The sequence below is a fragment of the Pleurodeles waltl genome, chromosome 1_1 (genome assembly GCF_031143425.1).
Source record: "Pleurodeles waltl isolate 20211129_DDA chromosome 1_1, aPleWal1.hap1.20221129, whole genome shotgun sequence".
NCBI classification, from domain to species: Eukaryota; Metazoa; Chordata; class Amphibia; order Caudata; family Salamandridae; genus Pleurodeles; species Pleurodeles waltl.
The window spans coordinates 925,666,094-925,676,693 of NC_090436.1; positions in this window are offsets into that span (position 1 = coordinate 925,666,094).

A 10,600-nucleotide genomic window follows, 5' to 3' on the forward strand; every position below is an offset into this window, starting at 1 on the left:
GAGAACACTGCCGGGGCATCAGAGAGAAATACAACAGGCACCTCAGGGGGAAGGGAAGGGGGGTCATCTCAGCCGGATTACAGCACCACGCCAGATCCACGACGGGGCTCCATGCCCATTGATGTATCCTGGGGAGTGCAAAGCCACAGCCTCTCAAGTCTCTACAGTGGGTGGGTTGCCCACTGTTCCATCCTGGGGAGTGCAAAGCCACAGTCTCTCAAGTCTCTACAGTGGGTGGGTTGCCCACTGCCATATCCTGGGGAGTGCAAAGCCACAGTCTCTCAAGTCTCTACAGTGGGTGGGTTTCCCACTGTTCCATCCTGGGGAGTGCAAAGCCACAGTCTCTCAAGTCTCTACAGTGGGTGGGTTGCCCACTGTTCCATCCTGGGGAGTGCAAAGCCACAGTCTCTCAAGTCTCTACAGTGGGTGGGTTGCCCACTGCCATATCCTGGGGAGTGCAAAGCCACAGTCTCTCAAGTCTCTACAGTGGGTGGGTTGCCCACTGCTTTATCCTGGGGAGTGCAAAGCCACAGTCTCTCAAGTGGAAAACAGCCTCCACTGGTTCTGGAGGGGGACTGGTGCCCAGAGTGCTTCATCCTGTGAAGGACAGAGGTAGTGGATGGATCTCTCCACTGGTTGTGGAGGGGGAATGGTGCCTAGACTGGATTAGGCTCCCCGTGACAGTTCCTGTCCCGTCACTGTCCCAGCTGTACATGGGATAACGATGCCTGATGTGGCGGTCTTTTCCTTTTGCAGCCGTGCTCTGCCCTGTTCAGAGGTGCTTTGCCATGGCGGTCTCTGGGCTGTTCAGCGGTGCTTTGCCCTGTTCAGCGGTGCTTTGCCTTGGCGGTCTCTGGGCTGTTCAGCGGTGCTTTGCCCTGTTCAGCTGTGCTTTGCCATGGCGGTCTCTGGGCTGTTCAGTGGTGCTTGCCCTGTTCAGCAGTGCTTTGCCATGGCGGTCTCTGGGATGTTCAGCGTTGCTTTGCCCTGTTCAGCGGTGCTTTGCCATGGTGGTCTCTGGGCTGTTCAACGGTGCTTTGCCCTGTTCAGCGGTGCTTTGCCATGGCGGTCTCTGACCTGTGCATTAGTGTGTGGCAAGATGGTCCCTCATTGCCCAGCGGGGCTGTGGCAGCCGGGTCCCTCCTGAGCACTGACTCCGGCGGTGGTCTCCTGACCAGTGACGATACTTGGGCCCTCCTGGGCACTGACTCTGGCGGTGGTCTCCTGACCAGTGACGATACTTGGGCCCTCCTGGGCACCGACTCTGGCGGTGGTATCTTGACCAGTGATGATACTTGGGCCCTCCTGGGCACTGCCTCTGGCGGTGGTCTCCAGACCAGTGACGATAATTCTGCCCTCCTGGGCACTGACTCTGGTGGTGGTCTCCTGACCAGTGACGATACTTCTGCCCTCCTGGGCACTGACTCTGGCGGTGGTCTCCTGACCAGTGACGATACTTCTGCCCTCCTGGGCACTGACTCTGGCGGTGGTCTCCTGACCAGTGACGATACTTGGGCCCTCCTGGGCACTGACTCTGGCGGTGGTCTCCTGACCAGTGACAATACTTCTGCCCTCCGGAACATCAGGGGGGTCATGGGGCGACGGGCACCCCTCCCACTTTGGGAGGCCCTCCCCAGCTGAGCCTCTGCCGTCTTTTTGCTCCAGCAGCGAATGTCCTCCCATCTTTTCCGGCAGTGGGTGCCCCGTCTCTGGTGGACCCCCAGGGTCCGGACGTCCTTGGCGATGGCACGCCAAATGTCCTTCTTCTGGTGGGCGCTGACCTACATGACATGCACAGGGGAAGTAGAGAAATCATTACCAACTGCACCGTCGATGTGAATGGCCCCCATCCCTACCCTTGCCATGTGGCACAAGCATTCACAGTCCTTCATGTTCCCTGAACTCTGCCCCCTTCCCTCTTACAACCAGCCCTCTCCACCCAGGCATAGCCCATACAATGTGCTCCCTGTGTACTTACCTGTTGGTCTGGAGGACCGTAGAGTAGCGTGTACTGGGGGTGCACCCCGTCTACTAGCTTCTCCAACTCCTGAGCAGTGAAGGCAGGGGCCCTTTCCCCAGACGCAGCAGCCATTGTCTCTTCCAGACCGAGGTCACAGCAGCAGTTGCAGTGTAGGTCCTCTCCTGTCGAAGATCATGTATCGAGTGATTGAACAGATAGAAAATGGCGGTGACGTCCGCGGCGGTGAAGTCCGCGGCGGTGCGTATCATCACCGCCGGCGCACTTCGTCATTGGCTCCTGGGACGCATAGGGTCCAATGTTAACCAATGCAGCATTGCGCCGCAGTCTATGACCGCCTACCGCGACGGGATACAACGCCAGCGCAGTTACCTCACATTCCCTTTGTCCCAGTTTAGAGGTCAGGCAGCCGCCATTTCAGGGGCCCACATGGCTTCTTTTACTACTGCGTCACACATACCTAGGCCTACACTCAACACACATACAGGAAGAGTTTTGTGTTTGGTGTCGTGTTCTGTGTATCTGTGGGTACATACCTGGGAATTTGTTGACTCTGTGGTCGCTGCTGTCCTTCCTAGGCACCGTCAGCTGGGACATTTGAGAAGATGGCGAAATCCTCTGGTGTACCGACCGCTGGTGGACCTGTTGACAATGGAGGAGCGACATTTAATCGTCACCTACAGGTTTGACCGTGCCACTATCCAGGAACTATGTACCCAGTTGGAGCCTGACCTAGTGTCACCAATCCGCCATCCCACTGGAATCCCCCCTGACGTGCAGGTGCTGTCAGTGCTCCATTTCCTTGCTAGTGGGTCTTTTCAGACAACAGTGGCCATGGCATAAGGGATGGCCCAGCCTATGTTTTCCAACGTGTTGTCCAGAGTGTTGGCTGCCCTGCTGAAACACATAAGGAGCTACATCGTTTTCCCTGAGGTGGAGGATTTGGCTACAGTGAAAGGTGACTTCTATGCCCTTGGACATATCCCCAACATCATAGGTGCTATTGATGGGACCCATAGAGCTCTGGTCCCCCCCCACAGGAGTGAACAGGTGTACAGGAACCGGACGAGTTATCATTCCATGAATGTACAGCTGGAATGTTTGGCAGACCAGTACATCTCGCAGGTAAATGCTATGTTCCCAGGCTCAGTGCATGACGCCTACATCCTGCGGAATAGCAGCATACCTTATATGATGGGTCAACCCCAGAGGCACCGTGTGTGGCTATTAGGGGACTCTGGTTACCCCAACCTTTCCTGGCTATTGACCCCAGTGAGGAATCCCAGGACCAGGGCAGAGGAACGGTACAATGAGGCCCATGGGCGGACTAGGAGGGTGATCGAGCGGACCTTCGGCCTCCTGAAGGCCAGGTTCAGGTGCCTCCATATGACAGGTGGTTCCCTATTCTACTCACCGAAGAAGGTGTGCCAGATCATCATCACCTGCTCAATGCTTCACAATCTTGCTTTGCGACGCCAGGTGCCTTTTCTGCAGGAGGATGGTCCAGATGACGGTGTTGTGGCAGCTGCGGAGCCTGTGGACAGTGATGAGGAGGAAGCTGAGGAAGAAGACATAGACAACAGGGAGTCAGTCATACAGCAATATTTCCAGTGACACACAGGTGAGAAAAACGTTTTTTCACATTACATTCACTTTCACACTTCTACCTCTATCCTGTCTGTTATTTAATAGCAGTATTTGTTCACTGAATTGTTCCTTTCTATTACGGTTTCACAGGTGTGGTTACCAAGCTGTGTCATCTGCTTGCATCCTTCAAGGACTTGTGATGTGTGATATAGGTATGTTGGCTTTACAATTGAGAACGCATTTTGACACTGTCATTGATAATACAAATTTACCAAATCACAGACTGACTCCAGATTGTTATGTGGTTCAAGGGTGTTTATTTAAGTGCTCAAAAATGGAGGGGGGTTACAAAATGGTGATGGGGGACGGTGGAGGAATGTCCCTGGCAGAGTCCAGTCTATTGGTCACACATGTGCACTGCCCATATGGGCATAGGAAGTGGAGCTGGGGCAGTTTAAGTATGGACAGGGTGACAAAGTGGGACAGTGGGAGGACAATCAGGGTGGTCTCATTTCCTGGCGGGGGTTTTGCCATCTTGCTCTGTCCTGTTCCTGGATCTCAGGGACCGCTTGCGTGGTGGATGTCCATCTGCAGGTGGTGGGGTGCTGGTGTGGTGGTCCTGTGGCGAGGCGTCCTGTCCACTAGCGCCGGCGGAGGTGGTGGGCAGTTCATCGTCCATGCTAGTGTCAGAGGCCCCTTGGAGTGCCATGGTGTCCCTCATGGTTTTTTTAATGTCCTTCAGCACCCCTACGACGGTGCCCAGGGCGGAGCTGATGGTCCTGAGCTCCTCCCTGAACGCCAAATACTGTTCATCCTGCAGGCGCTGGGTCTCCTGAAACTTGGCCAGGACCATCGCCATCGTCTCCTGGGAGTGGTGGTATGCTCCCATGATGGAGGAGAGGGCCTCGTGGAGAGTGGGTTCCCTTGGCCTGTCCACCCCCTGTCACACAGCAGCCCTCCCAGTGCCCCTGTGTTCCTGTGCCTCCGTCCCCTGGACCGTGTGCCCACTACCACTGCCCCCAGGTCCCTGTTGTTGTTGGGGTGGTGGGTTATCCTGGGTTCCCTGTAGTGGTGGACACACCGCTGATTGACGTGTCCTGGGTACGGAGGTATGGGACCGCTGGGTGGGTGCTGTGCTGGTTTTACCAGAGGGGGGAAGGTCGTTGTTGGATTGTGCCTGTGTGAGGGGAACCGTCTGTCCCGAGGCCCACGATGGTCCAGGCTGGTCATCAGGATCCAGTAGGGAAGAGCTGCTGTCATCACTGTGGACCTCTTCTGTGGGTGGAGTGGAGATGTCTGGGCCCTCCTGTGTGGTGACGCTCCTTAGTGGTCCTGCAGGGATATAAGAGCATGATTATTGCATGTGTGTGTGTCATGGTGTGCAATGGGTGGGTGTTTGTGTACCCCAGTGCAAGCATTCCTGTGTAGGACCTTGTGTGATGATGGTTAGGGGGTTGTTATGGGTATGTGCAGTGAGCATGCTTTGGTGAGGGCTGACCATGCTTAGTCATGTCATGCAGGGCTTGGTGTTGGGATGTGTGATTTGTGTTATAATACATTAGTGAGGAGTTGGAGTGATAGGGGAGGGGGTGAGGGTGGGGGTGTGTGATAGCATGCAGGTAGGGTGGGAGATATGATAGTTGAGATTTGACTTACCAGTGTCCATTCCTCCACCGACTCCTCCGAGGCCCTCTGGATGCATGATGGTCAAGACTTGCTCCTCCCATGTTGTTAGTTGTGGGGGAGGAGGTGGGTGTCCGCCACCAGTCCGCTGTACCGTGATGTTGTGCCTGGAGACCACTGAACGCACCTTCCCCCGTAGATCGTTCCACCTCTTCCTGATGTCCTCCCGATTTCTTGGATGCTGTCCCACTGCGTTGACCCTGTTGACTATTCTGCGCCATAGCTCCATCTTCCTGGCTATGGATGTGTGCTGCACCTGTGAGCCAAATAGCTGTGGCTCTACACGTAGGATTTCCTCCACCATGACCCTGAGCTCCTCCTCGGAAAACCAGGGGTGTCTTTGGCGTGACATGGGGGGGTTTGGGTGATGTGTTGGGTGGTGTCAGTGTTGATGTGTGTGGTAATGTGTAGTGGTGTGTGGTGTATTGTGCGTGTAATGTTGTATGGGTGATGGTGTTGTGTGCCTCTGTGTGGTGGGGTTCTCTGTTGCTGTGCTCTCTGTCTCTCTGGCCTTCGGTCGTGACTTGTGGTCGTAGGGGTTTGTGGGTGATGTGGGTGTGTGTTTTATATTGTGTTGGGTGTGTGGGAGTGGTGTGTGTATGTGTATCAGGTGTGTGTAATTGGAATTGTCCAATGTGGCGGTGTTTTGGAGATGTGTGTGTATTTTGAGCGCGGCGGTGTGCACCGCCAATAGAATACCGCGGTTGAAAGACCGCTGCGTGGATTAGTGGGTCGTGATAGCATGGGCGTGTTTCTGTTGGCGTGACGGTGGAGGATTTGTTTTCGCCAGTTTATCACTGACCTTTGGTGTGGCGGACTTGTGTGGGTGTCTGAATTTCGGCGGATTCCGAGATGTGTGTCATAATAGCTGTGGCGGAATTCCGCAGCCACGGCGGTTTATTGGCGGTCTTCTGCACGGCGGTAAGCGGCTTTTACCACCAATGTTGTAATGACCCCCTATATTTTCTACCCAAGATTCATAAGGATAAGGTGAGCCCACAGGGTAGACCCATAGTTTCGGCTATGGATTCTTTTCTGGAAAATACATAGAAGTATATCGACTATTTTTTGCGTCCTTTTGTATGTGACACATTTTTTGAAAATCATAGAGGGTATTCAATGAGAAGATGACTTTTTATTATTGACCCTGGACATTGCTAGTTTATATACTAGTGTAGATCATGACTTGGGTGTTAAAGCTATTAGACATTTTCTTAGAGCTAGATCGCTATCATTGTTCTTCCATTCAGAAATGTTGTGTAACATGATTGAGTTTTGCCTTAAGAACAATTTGTTTGTTTTTGACAATCAGCTGTACAAACAAGTGCAGGGGACGGCTATGGGCCCTTGTTTCGCCCCCAGATATGCAAATTTATTCATGGGCTGGTGGGAGGAACAAGTGTCGGAGAGTATGACTCAATTTGACACCAATGTGGTCTTGTGGTGTCGCTTCATTGACAACGTCTTTGCAATTTGGAGGGGGGATGAAAGGTCGGGTTTGCAATTTGTACATAACCTAAATGACAATGAATACAACTTGAGATTTACTGAACATCTTAACCCAAGTTGTATTGAGTTCCTAGATGTTGAAATTTCTGTAATTAACAAAGGATTAGTTTCCAAATTGTATAGGAAGGGAACAGCTGGGAATTGTCTGTTATATGCTTGCAGTGCACATCCGACTAGTTTGATATACAGCATCCCTTTTGGTGAATTGTTAAGAGCTCGGAGAAACTGTAGTGATACAGCAGATTTCCATCAAGAATGTGAAGTGATGTGTGAAAGATTCAAAGATAGAGGGTATGGGGTCAAAAGTATTGATCAAGCCAGACAGAAAGTGGAAAGCTTGAATTGATATTTTGTATCAGACAAATAAAATTCAGAGAAAGGACAACAATTACATTAGATTTATCACAACTTTCAGTGACCAATCTTATAGAGTACGGACTATTTTAAATAAGAGCTGGCACATATTGCAGACTGATCCAGTTCTGAATAATTGTATTAATGACAGTCCTCAAATAACATTTAGAAGAAGTAGATCTCTCAAAGATGATCTTTGTTGTAATGATATAACATTGAAGGGCAATATTAGAAATAACACAGAAGGAGGTTTTTCCTGTTGTATGAAATGTAAAACCTGTAAAACCTACAATAGCTGTAGGAAACTAAAAATTCCAGGGAGAACTGAAGATTTTGTAATTAAAGGAAGCCTCAACTGTAATACAACATATTGTGTTTATTGTTTAATATGTCCATGTGATAAGCTATATGTTGGAAGCACGATTCATAGAAAAGAGTTCTTGAACACAGACGAGCTATTAAGAACCATGACAAAAGCTATCCAGTGGATAGACACTTCTTCAATCATTACTTTGGCAATGAGAATCTGCTGAGGTTTGTAGTCATTGACCAGGTTAAGATGAATAAGAGGGGTGGCAATAGAGAGCGACAATTGCGAATCATGGAGTCGAAGTATATAATAGACTTTGAAACATTAGACCCCGTGGGGTTGAACTCCAGTGAAGAGTTGAGTATCCATTTTGGATAATTGGTATATATTTGTAGAATGTTTTGTGAGTCATGGTGCTTTTTAAGGGTAGTAGTGTTTTTTAGATCAATGACGACATTATTATGCTCTAAAAATTTGTCGTTTTGTATATGATAAATTGGGTCAGTGGTGGTATCTAATTATGTAATGTGGGTCTTTGATAGTTAGTTTTGGATCTTCAATATTATAGGAGCTTCTTTTGAATATATATGCCCACTTGGGCGTCATTAAGCTTTAATGCAATTATGGTAGATATATATGACATAATCATGTGATGAGTATTAGTGTTTTTTACACTGTATAATAGAAAATTTGAATATAGCACATGAAATATTGCAGATAAGCCTAAATTTTGTATCTACAATATTATAGGAGCTTCTTTTGAATATATATGCCCACTTGGGCGTCATTAAGCTTAATGCAATGATGGCAGATATATATGATATAATCATGTGATGAGTATTTGTGTATTTCACACTGTATAATAGACAATTTGAATATAGCACATGAAATAGTGTGGATAAGTCTTTCAGATTTAACGATTTAAGAGGACTATAATGAATATCAGATATGGAACTTGATTTGACTAATTATTCCTAAAATACTGCATGAATTGTCATCTACTCATGTTAAAATTGGACATTTTCAGATGGCCGCCGTTTTTTAATTCCAAATGGTGTGTGAGCTGTAGTTTTGTCCGTTTTTTATGTTTATGTTTTGATTTGGGCTATTTGTTTGCACTGCTATAGCAACATTCTATCTGTGATCAAGGCTGTTGTCGAAACACGTTGGATGATTTGCTGAATAAACTGGATTTTCATATATCAGAGGTGTCCTGGTTCTCCTTATATCTGAAGGGAGTGTTGGAAGACATATATATATATATATATATATATATATATATATTTATATATATATATATATATATAATGTGTATATATATATACACATATATATATATATATGTATATATATATATAGATATATATCTATCTATATATATGTATATTTATATACATATATATATAATGTATATATATATATATATATATATATATCCATATGCATACGTATATATACATATATGTGTATATATATAGATATATATATATATATATATATATATATTCCAACACAATCTCTCCGCACTGGCCTGATCACAAACAGGGCAGCCTCGGCGCTGCGGGGATGGAACACCCCCGCTGAACATCCAAACCAACTTCTCTGACAAAAGAGATACGCCGTTCGCCTAGAATTTGCAGCAATGCGAGGCACTTTATTCACCAAATTCAGATAGCAGTAACAAGCGTTCTTTCCTTTCCTGACGAGTTTCGGCTATCAACATAAGCCTTAATCATAGGTGCTTGATTAGTCCAATTTGAAAATAACAACGTGGTAAGGCAGGCCACCCTTATATCCTGTGGCCTTAAAGACACAAGGTCTTTTAGCGCTTTCTTCAACACGCATTCCTTAAGTGCAATCATTTAACATTTACTTGTGCAGTGTCATATTTGTTATATTACAAAATGCACAGTATGTATCCATATCACTTCATGCCATTGCCAAGTATTACAAAATACAGTGTTTTTAAATCCATTTCAGAAGTGCACTGTCGTTCTTTATTTTTGATTCATGTGTTTCAAGAGTACGTTTAAACTCCATAGTGTTAAATCAATTAGCCTTCTTATTAGCCGTCTTCTTACAATTTTCTTTATAAACGCATTCAATACTTTACACTTTTCTTTTGCAGTGTCATTTTCTTAATTTCAAAATATTCTGTGGTGGATTATCTTCAATAGCACGCTGCGGCATATATATATCTCCAAACCAACAATTGTCAGACAATTGATTCGTTGCACTCCAGGAGAGTTTTATTGTTTATATCCAAAGAAGTATAGAAAGACACCACCAACGCGTTTCAACCTCTCGGTCTTGATCACAGTTTAAACAGATTATACTGTGATCAAGGCCGAGAGGTTGAAACGTATTGGTGGTGTCTTTCTTTCCTTCTTTGGATACAAGCAATAAAACTCTCCTGGAGTGCAACAAATCAATTGTCTGACAATTGTTGGTTTTGGAGATTGTAGAGGAATGGTCCTTTACTCATGTTTGCACCCGTAAAATGTATGCATCACAAGGTGGACCTGGGATAGTTCAACATATATATATATGTTTGGAATACTGCCAGAACCACCGCAGCCAAGTATCTACGCTTCAACTGCCAATTAATTGGAACATTACTGAATGTTTCAGCATTCGAGTCACTGTACCGGAGCTGTCAGATTAAATGAGATTAACAAGGCAAGTGCGGTTACGTGGGGCATAAAATCTTTTTTTTTTTTTTTGATGAAAACAATTTCACATCTTAAGAATTACATCTTAAAATACGGCATGCCTTTAAATAAACGACGACTTTGAAATGGTGATTACGTCAACATCACAGAACTTCCAATGAGAGGCAACCAAGCCGGATTTAAAAGGACATCATGTGATGTGAAATGTTTTTCTAGCATTGAGAAAGGCATATAATTGCTGAAACGCGTCTGCTGTTTAAAACTTGAAATAAACGATTGGTAAAGCCCAAGAGTGCTCCGAGCTGTGTTCCTGTTAGGAATGTTGATGGACATATATATATATATATATATATATTTATATATATATATATATATATATATATATATATATATATATATATATATATATATATATATACATAAAAGCTGTTATTTGGATGCCTATATCTTTGGGGCTGCTTGATGAATCTTCACGAAAATTTCCAAAACAATTAGACACGGATGCAA